Source organism: Lissotriton vulgaris, chromosome 7 (genome assembly GCF_964263255.1).
Source record: "Lissotriton vulgaris chromosome 7, aLisVul1.2, whole genome shotgun sequence".
NCBI classification, from domain to species: Eukaryota; Metazoa; Chordata; class Amphibia; order Caudata; family Salamandridae; genus Lissotriton; species Lissotriton vulgaris.
In genome coordinates this window covers 44,810,945-44,821,366 of record NC_141695.1, presented here as the reverse complement: position 1 = coordinate 44,821,366, position 10,422 = coordinate 44,810,945, and positions in this window count along the sequence as shown.

The window sequence follows — 10,422 nt, the reverse complement described above, 5'->3', positions numbered from 1 at the left end:
CTATAAATGTTGTGATTGATTGATAGATTGAGTCCCCAAATTTTGAATTCCTCTTGTCCTAATACGCAGCTCTACCTTTTTTTGTGAGAACCATATACCACCTTCTGGCGCTTCCCTCGGGCTACAACATCAAAAGATGTGACAGACCTTTCGGTAGGTGTGGTGGCATAGCTATTATTCATAAATATGTAGTATACTGAAGCCTTATTGCTTGCTCTATGCAAGATTGTGAAAATGCCTTATTTTAGATATCTGTGTATCAAACCTTTTTAACTTACAGATTGCCTGACCCCTCCAAAGCCTTCAGACTAGTTTTAACAATTGTTTTTCTATATTGTATTTCTACATGTCTACCTAAAAAAACGTTACTACATCTGTGTGGTAGGGCCTTGCACCTGCGGCACAAATACCCCAAAGCTTGACCAAAGAGACATCATATTTCACCCAGCAGAATCCATATAAAACAAACAATATTCCTATGCAAAATCTGTGTTTTTCACCCAGAAGGTCACAAATAATCAATAAAGTGTCCCCTTATTCATTCAGGGAGTACACTATGAGGTAGTCCTGTTGAAACACAATCGGTTCTAATAGGTCCTGAACCTAATTGTTTGTTTTTTGTGTCATTTGTATATAATTGTTGTAGATATATGTGTATATTGTATGCATTATAAAAGAAGATGACTTTACATCCAGGATTACTACAAATACAATTGGTAATCCTATTAGGATTAGGTGTGTGATCACTTTGTATAAAAAACTAATGTGTAGAACTTGGTTCCTAGTATAAGGGAATTGGTAGTCCCTTATTTTCTAAAAAAAAAATTGAGATTGATCCCTCCCTACCACTTTCTGTATTCTGCAGCATTGTGTCCTTTACCCAGGTAGAGGAGGTTTATTTGGGTATACCCCTATTATCTTTTTTTTTATGTTCAAAATGATTTTATTGAAATATTTTGTAATCAAAAGAAATAGACAAGTACAATACAAAAAGAATAAATCTCACATGCGTAAATGATGAAATGATGATCAAGAAATGCGATAAGCCAAAAACAGAAGAGGAAGGGAAAATGGAGAAAAAAGGGGGTATGGGCGGGGGAGTGAACATATCATAGAATCATAAAATAATACAATATAGAGCCACAATTAAATTGAATACAAAAAAGATGGTAAATAAGGAGACATTAATTCCCAAAATACATGAGAGAATACTTAATCATATCATTGCATAACATACGAATCAATAGGAGACCAAAAAGATTGAAATGACTGCGAATTGTGAGTAACGCCTTTAAGAGACAGCCGAGCACCTCTTCTTGTAAAGGTAATCCATGACCACCAAGCATGAACTGAAAGAGAATAGGCATCTTTCCAACAAAAAGTAATGGACTTTAAAGCAGCTGTAAATAAAAAATTAAATAACTTTGCCTCTGACTCACTAAGAGGATGGCAAAGGGCAACCGATTTACATATTAACATAGCATAAGAAATATCATCATGTAAAGGCAAAATTTTCAAAATGACATTCCAAACATCCGACTAAAATTTCCTAATAACTGGGCATTCAAATAAAATATGACGAAGTGACCCAGAACTTGAATTGCAGTGCCAACAAACATCAGATGGTAACAATTTTGCACGTCTTAATCGAGATGGGGTCCATAGGGCGTTAAATAAAATATAAGCATTAGTCTGATAAAGAGACACCGGAAGCCAACCAGAGATACTGTTGAGCCATATTGAGGACCATGAGTCGTCTGATAGGGAAATGGAAAGTTCATTATTCCAAAAAGATGAGATTGCACCAACATTGGAGCCCTGGGAGGTGATACATTTTTTATAAGAAACAGAGACAGCTTTGGGGGAAGACGTAACAGCCGTAAGGTAAATTAATAGGTCATTAGTGGTGGAAGAGGGAATACCATTGGGAAAAGAGTCCAAAATTGAGTTACATAAAGATTGATATTTTGAGAAATCAGAAGCTGGGATATCAAACTTTAACTGTAGTTGCTCAAAAGGAATAAAGGCATTTCCACAAAATACATATTTAGGATAAAAAATTCCTTTTGAAATCCATGAGGACCAGACATTTATGTTTCTGTTTAGTTTAAGTAAAGAACTATGCCATAAAGATAAGTGGACTGTACAGAGTAAGGGTAAATCAAAATTAGAGTCCAAATCATTAAATATTATTCTAGAGGATTTAATTATAGATGACAGATGAACAACCTTGGATGCAGAAGACATTGACATCAAAGAAAGCAATGAAAAGGCTTGTACAATTGAGGACTCTATATGCAACCAAATTGGGGGTTTGGCCACATGTGAATTTGTAAACCATAAGGAGCTTTGTTTTAAGATAAAAGCTTTATGATAGAGGTAAAAGTCTGGAAGGGCACATCCTGCCTGGGACTTAGGGAGTTTTAATTTCTTGTAAGCAATACGAGGATCTTTGTTAGACCAAAGGAATTTAGATAACAGTTTATCAACATATTTATAGAATTTGAGAGGAAATTGAGTGGGAATCACAGCCAAGGAGTAGAAGATTTTTGGTGCAATATTCATTTTTACAGCCTCCATTCTCCCCCACCAGGTGAGATAAAGGGAAGACCACTTGAACGTTTTGTTTTTGATATAATCAAGTATAAAATCGCTATTTAGTTTTAATGTAGCAGGCAACGAGGAGGCAAATAGGATACCTAAGTACTTAAGCTTAATGTTTTGCCAAAGGATATCTGTGTTTGGTAGCATATCCGAGGTACAAAAAGCATTCAAAGGAAAAAATTCAGTCTTACTTACGTTTAACTTATAACCTGAAACCACAGAATAATTTGCAATAATGTCTAATAGGGAGGGAACAGAGGAAAGAGGATTACTAATAAACAATAAAACATCATCTGCATAAGCTAAAGTTTTAACAGTGACATCATTTATCGCAATACCCTGAATACTGTCACAGCAGCGGATATAATTAAGAAAAGGCTCAATTCCTAATAAAAATAATAGTGGGGAAAGGGGACAACCCTGCCTAGTACCTCGAAAGAGAGGAAATTGAGAAGAAATTTGACCATTATTAAACAAACGAGCAGTAGGGGCAAAATATAAAGCAGAAATCATACAAATAAAATGGGTACCAAAATTAAAAGATAATAAAGTTTTAAATAAAAATTGCCAATTAATTTTATCGAATGCTTTTTCTGCATCCAAATACATCACTTCCGCAGGGGAAGGAAGATGAGGGCTCTGTTCAATAACGTGTAAAAGCGTTCTGGTATTATTAGCCGAGTACCTATTTTTCATAAAACCAGATTGATCTGGATGAATGATGGAGTGAACAATAGGAGCTAATCTAGTGGCAAGGATTTTAGCATACAGTTTACAGTCCTGGTTTATTAGAGAGATGGGACGATAATTAGAAACCAGGGTAGCGTCGTTAACAGGCTTGGGCAAAACAATGATTAGAGCATCCGTAAAGGAACCAGAAATAGTACCAGAGGAACCAAAATGAGAGAAAAGTGCACTTAAATAAGGTAAAAGGTGAGACTGAAACTCTTTATAAAATTCAGTTGGGATACCATCCGGGCCTGGGTATTTATTCTTAGGAAGTGATTTAATAGCAAGTAAAATCTCATCACAAGTAATTGGAGAATCTAAACCTATTCTATCTGAGGGAGAAACGTGAGGCAAATGACACTTATTTAAAAAGGAATCAATTAAAGAATCATCACAGGGGACTGGTTTACTATATAGGGTAGAATAGAAATTTAAAAATTCTTGGACAATATCATTATGGGAAATAGCAACTTGGCCATGAGGACCACGAATTGATGTTATTTGAGTTTTATCCCTCTTGATCCGTAAATAGTTTGCAAGGAGTTTCCCAGATCTATTGGTATTAAAGCGAAATTTAGCATTAGATTTTATGAGTTGGATTCCTGCTCTAGTACTAAGTATAGCATTAAATTCATTACAAAGATTTTGTAGTTTAAATTTGTGTTGAGGGTCATTAGAAGAAATAAATAAACGTTCATATTTAGCAATTTGTGTTTCCAAATGTTTAACATTAGAGTTAAATTGTTTGTCCTCATGGGCCATAATAGAAATAGTGGCACCTCTAAGACAGGCCTTAAAGGCGTGCCATCTATTGACAATCGAAGTTGAACGTTCAGGGTTGAACAAAAATAGTCTTGAATAGCTTGTAATAGTTTAGATTTATGTGTATCATTAACTACAATGTTCGTGTTCATACTTCACCTACTTTGTTTGGTAAAAGTGGAGGAAATGTTTAAAACAAAGGAAATTAAGGCATGGTCCGAAATATCAATATTACCTACAACAGGTTTGGTGGCTGATTGAAGTAATGAAGGCGAAAGCAAAAAATAATCAGTCCTTGAATGAGAATTATGGGGATTAGAGAAAAAGGAAAACCATTTATCAGTAGGAAAGTGTAGCCTCCAAATATCAGCCAACTTGGTTGTGCGAAGGAAAGATTCAAAGGCATGAAAAACTTTAGGAGGTCGGAATTTTGTAGTGGAAAGCCTATCTAGCAACGGATCAATAATCACATTCAAATCCCCCAAACAATCAAAGGAACTTGCCCCAACTTTAGAAATTCAGTAGTTATAGTAGACCAAAACGAAGGGTCATCAGCCGTAGGACCATAGATATTAAGCAAAAAGAAGGTTGAGTCATGAATTTTAACCTTAACCACAATATATCTACCTTCTGTGTCAGTGAACTTATTAAGAATCTGACAGTGCAACCTTTTTGCAAAGAAAATTGCAACACCATTTTTCTTCCCCAGCGCAGGAGAGGAAACAATATTATATACCCACTTTTTCCTCATATATTGTAAAATTTTGTCATCAACATGCGTTTCTTGAAGAAAACAAATGTCAGCTTTGCACACACCCAGATAGTCCAAGATTTTAGTGCGTTTTACTGGATGCCGTAGACCCTTGACATTAAGTGAAATGATTTTAATATTTGAGTATTAGCCATTAGGATTTAGAAGGAAGAGGATAGAAAAAGAATCAGAGGAAGAGGAAATGAAAAAAAGCCATGGAGAAAGAGCAACTCTATGTAGAGAGCAAGAAAAGGAAAGACACAATAGGGAGAAACACAACGGGTAGGAAAAAGGACAAACAAAAAAGAGAAACATAAAGAAGAATACAGAGACGCACACCCGTTCCTCAAGCATGGCCATAAAACCGTTGGAGCCTGTGAAGAGAGAAAATATTTAAATGCCAGGATAAATCAGACTATAAGCGTTCAAGTAACAGGACCATGAGTGTCCATGGACGGTGAAGCTTGTTGTTCCAGAAAAAGTCTTAGATCTTCAGGACGATGAAAAGATTTAGAGAAGGTGTCTTTCCAGACTCTCATTGTAGAAGGATCAAATAGACCATACTTAAAACCAAGGCTTCTCAGTTGTGGACGATAAGAGGAAAATTCCTTGCGAATAGCAACCGTTTCCTTAGCAAAGTCTTGATGGATAAAGATTTTTACAACCATTCACTAAGAGTGAGGGAATGTCTCTTGCTGCTTTCCTGATAAGAACCAAATGATGGTGTTGCAAAACCTTAAAAATCATTTGCCTGGGTTTAGTGTGGCGAGGATTCCTATGTGAGGGAATTCTGTGAGCCTTATCCACTTCAAATTTTTCTGGGAATTGATATTTAGGAGGCCAGGTAGCAATGACTCTAGATATGAGCAACAATCAGATCCCTCAATCTCTTCAAGCATATTGAAAATACAGAGATTGTATTGTCTATTACGGTTTTCCAATTCCAGCAATTGAGTATGCATTGGTACTATTTGATTCACCAAAGGTGTAAAAGAGTCCAACTTATTTTTATTGTCCTGAATTTTGATAGAATTATCAGACACTTTCATGGACATAGACACCATATCTTTGCAAACATTTTTTACTTCAGTCGCAATAGTATCAGTGTTCATACGCAGCGCCTGAATTTCCTTCAAAATTAGAGCAAGTGACTGTTCAGAAGATTCAACAACGTTAGACTTAGATGGAGTAGGCGATATCTGCTTTTTCCTTTTATTAGCAGCCAAATTTTTATTTTCCATCTTGAGGTGAAAAAATATCCTTTTGCGTCAGAGAAATACAGAATATGAAAAAACACCTCAAAAGTTAAGGAATATGAGGGAAAAAAATGTAAAATTCCCCAAAAGCTCTTCAAAAGGACTGGTGCAGCAGCTAAACTGGGTCGTGGGTGTGGCCAGGCCCAAGCAAGGCCCTCTCTTCGTGGCACTCCGCCCCCTATGCAGAGCAACCCGGCAGAAGCAGGAGCAGAAGCAGGGGAGAGGAACCAAGGAGTCAGCAGAAGCACTTCCCCACAGAGAAATCGTTTAAAAGTCAAGCACAATGTGGGAAATATGTAGAGAATGCAAGCGCTGCCATAAATTGGTGATTCCTGACAGGAATATCATCGTTTATTGGCTAATTGGGGCGGTACACTTACGGAGCTCCGGTGGCGGCGGCCATCTTGGTCGACGCGCTTGCGCAACTCCTCCATACCCCTATTATCTTGATTAAAAAAGTGTAGGTAGCCACATGAGTGAAATATCAGCACACACACTAAGGTGTGCTGTGTATGTATTGGTATAGCCGTATTTACGGGCCCACTTATTGGTTGAAATCTGTAAGATAAAAACACATACAACGAAAAGGACATACAGAACATTCAGAAACAACTTTGCATAGAACGCTTCACTGTCCTTTCTTGCATGGTGTGCACTGTGCGTGATCTGGTGCATCTCACGAGTCGAACTATCTGTGAAAATCACCCTGTCAATGGGCATAGCATCCGATGAACACATATATTGTTTATAACATCATGCATGGTGAGGAGTTCTTAGCATACATATTTTTAGGTGAGTGAATACCTTGCATGGACGCAAATATGCGCGAACAATTCAGCCAACTGTTGATGTTATGCTGGGCTACAGTAATTACTGTGGGGACTTATTAGGTCTGGCAGTAGACACAGTTACAATTATTATGCGTTTAACAGCAATGTTGTTTAATTAGAGAACATTTTCCTAATTTCACAGAGAATACCTGGGGACAGAGAACTGCCACCTCATCTGAGAAAAAACAAATGTTGGAGTACCTTACACCGAGTTAAACAGGATCAGGAGGGAGGGGCTCCTGTAGACACACACTGAAAAAGCAAAGTAATAGTAAGCAGAGGTTTTACATTGTAACTAGGAGACAAGTTACATCCAGATTACATTTTGCTTCAGAAATGGGGCATGAACACTTACTTTATCAAGGATGACCTCCCTCCATTCTAACCTGCTTTGGTCTTGTCAGGAATCAGATCCTGCCAGGAATTGGACCAGTGGGCACAGCGTTGTTATAGCGGTTCCTGGAGTGGGCATGGCAGCATTATCTGAAGCTGGCCGTGTGATGGCGGGGGCTACCTAAAGTGATGCTAGAATGCTGACCGCTAGCATAGTTGATGGTAAGAGGTGTGATGCCCAAAGACAGATGCTACTCGTGTGATCGCAGCAACTTCCTGGATTAAGACTCAAACACTAATGATGGTTAGCGTGGTGAGAATTGTGCTTATAAATAAAGAACAATAGAGCTTTATGTAAATGTTGAAACTCTAGCTATGTATGAATATGCCCTGCAGATCATGAAGGGCAATATCAATGATCCCTTTAACAAACACTGGATAATCGCAATGTATTGTACGTGGGCAAAAAATAGTGTATGACAATACGGTAATACATTTCTAATGTTTAGGCCCTACGGTAAAGAGAGTGAAAAGTACGAAGAATAATTTACATGACTGGATATTGTCAGTCCTTATTTAATAAAGCGGCTATGGGGTGTAATAAGCGCATGATTGAGCTTATATGAGATGGGAAAACCGTACTAGTGCTCTACTGGTGTGATACATAAAGAATAATTCCATGGTTCTTTCATACCTGACTTGAAGGTATGTCTGTGGTGACCAACTGTCTAATGCATTGCTGGTTGGAGACTAGGGGCATGTGGTCTCTAGATGCAAAAGAGAACATGTGCAATTACATTTACACTGTCTCAAATGGTTTTATATGTAGGAGAATGATGTTGTTTATTTTCGCAATTGGATTGGGAAGTGCTCAGTGGTCACCCCATGGGCTGAGAAGTCAAAAAATATAGTTAGGAGTGCCATGGTATCTCACTCATGCTCTGTTGAGTGAGTTCCATTGGATGTTGTCGTTCAAGCCATTTTGATGTGTAGATAGGCGGTAAACCCAGCATTGCTCCTTTTCTAAGATTCGACTTTCTAGGTTGTTGGTACCCTTGTCCAGTTGATAAATTACCACCCATCTCATATCATTTGTATTATGGCCAAGTTCAAGGAAGTATTCTGTCATCTTTGTGGTGTTACGCTTCCAGTGGATATTCTCCTGTGTTCACATATCTTCATTTTTATTTTGTGGCTTGTCATCCCTACATAACGCAGTCCGCAGGGACAGGTGATGAGGTAGATGACATTGCAATTAGTGTGTTTTCTGTTCTGCCACGTACTGCCAGGCTCTAAGTTTAGGGATTTTCTTGGTTTGGTAAGTTGGCACACGCTGCAGTTTCCACGTGGAAAATGGCCTGTCACATTGGGGAGTTCCCATGCATTTAGGACAGTGCTTGTTGTGTTTGTTGTTGTGTGCGTGTGGTCACCTACCTGTCTCTTAGGCTTTTTTCTCTTCGGTATTAAAAAAGTGTTTTTTCCCAGTTCAATCTCCTGCTCGTGAGTATTCTCCAATGTTTTTGGATGATACGTGCTACTTTGTTGGAGATCGAGTTGTAGGTAGTTACGCATGTGAGTGGTATATTGGGAGTTGTCCGCTGGGTTTGTTCCAGTAGGCCTTTGTGATTCTGAATATTGGCTTGCTTTTGAGCTTTTTTTGTGATTCTATCAGGGTACCCTCTGGATTTGAATTTAGTGGTCAAAGAAGTAGTCGTTTTTTTGTAATCGGGGATATTGCTGCAATGTCTGCGCAGTCTAAGGTACTGTCCATATGGCAGATTCTCGTGCAGAGGTCTGGGGTGAAAGCTTTCAAAGCTATAAGGACAGAACAAGGCCCTCCCCTCTTCCTGCAACCTGAGCCATATGGTAGCTCCTCTAATTGAATTAGCAGAGTGTTAGGGAAAGTTAATCACACCTGTGGTTTGGCGTAGCCAAACCGAAACCTCCAGGAGAGAGTTTTGCCATTTTGGATTATTGTGAACAGGGCTTTCTGCGAAAAGAAAATGCCACACTTCAGGGGTCGTGGTCATCACAAAGGGTGGCACCCTGCACCCCATTGGTCAGATGTACAGCCCTTCTTGCCAGCCTACAATCATGGATACATATGGGAGAGCTGCCCAGCAGCTCATGTCCCTGCTTGGATATAGCAAGATAAAAAGGATTGCCATGCTGAACTGCTTGTCTCCACCACAAGAGGGTTGCACTCATAAGGACATCACCTTCAGCCACGCCACAGAACTCCACTGGACGGACCACAGATGCATCCACTTCACCTTCAAAAGAACGACGATCCACCACCACCAGCAACAGGTTGCCCGAAGAAGCTGGAACAAGATCACAGCAGACCAACTTGCCGCTTCCCTGAGCCAGCACCCTCCGGCCAGCTAAGCGAACCCCAGCCAGGCCGCCGACAACCTCTCAAAGTGGATCAGCAAATGCGCAGACGAACTCGCCCCTCTGAGGATCCCGCCCAGCAGACCCGGCAATAAGAGAGCCCCATGGTTCACCGACGAACTCAAGAGCTTCAAGAAGAACTGCCGAGCCCTCGAGAAAGTCTGGAGAAAGGAACCCACGCCGGACAACAGGACCACCCTCAAGCTCGCCACCCGGAAACACCACCAACTGATCCACACCGCCAAGAAAACGGCTTTCAAGAACCGACTGGACGTCAACGAACACAACTGCAAGGAACTCTTCAACATCGTGAAAGAGCTCTCCAACCCCAACGCCGGAAACAACGACATCACCCCATCGCAAGACCTCTGCAACTCCCTCACCTCCTACTTCCACAACAAGATCGCGGACATACACAACAGCTTCAGCACCCAACCAACGCACGCCACGACCGCAGCAACGCCACCCACCACCACCCTCCGCGCCTGGACCCCGGTCAACACCGAAGACACCGTCCACATGATGAACTCCGTCCACTCCGGATCTCCGACCGACCCCTGCCCTCACCACGTCTTCAACAAAGCCGACGCTGTCATCGCACCCCACCTGCGGGACATCATCAACACCTCATTCGACACCGCCACCTTCCCCGAGAGCTGGAAGCACGCCGAACTCAGCGCTCTACTCAAGAAACCTACAGCAGACCCCACCGAACTCAAGAATTACCGCCCCATCTCTCTTCTCCCGTTTCCAGCCAAAGTCA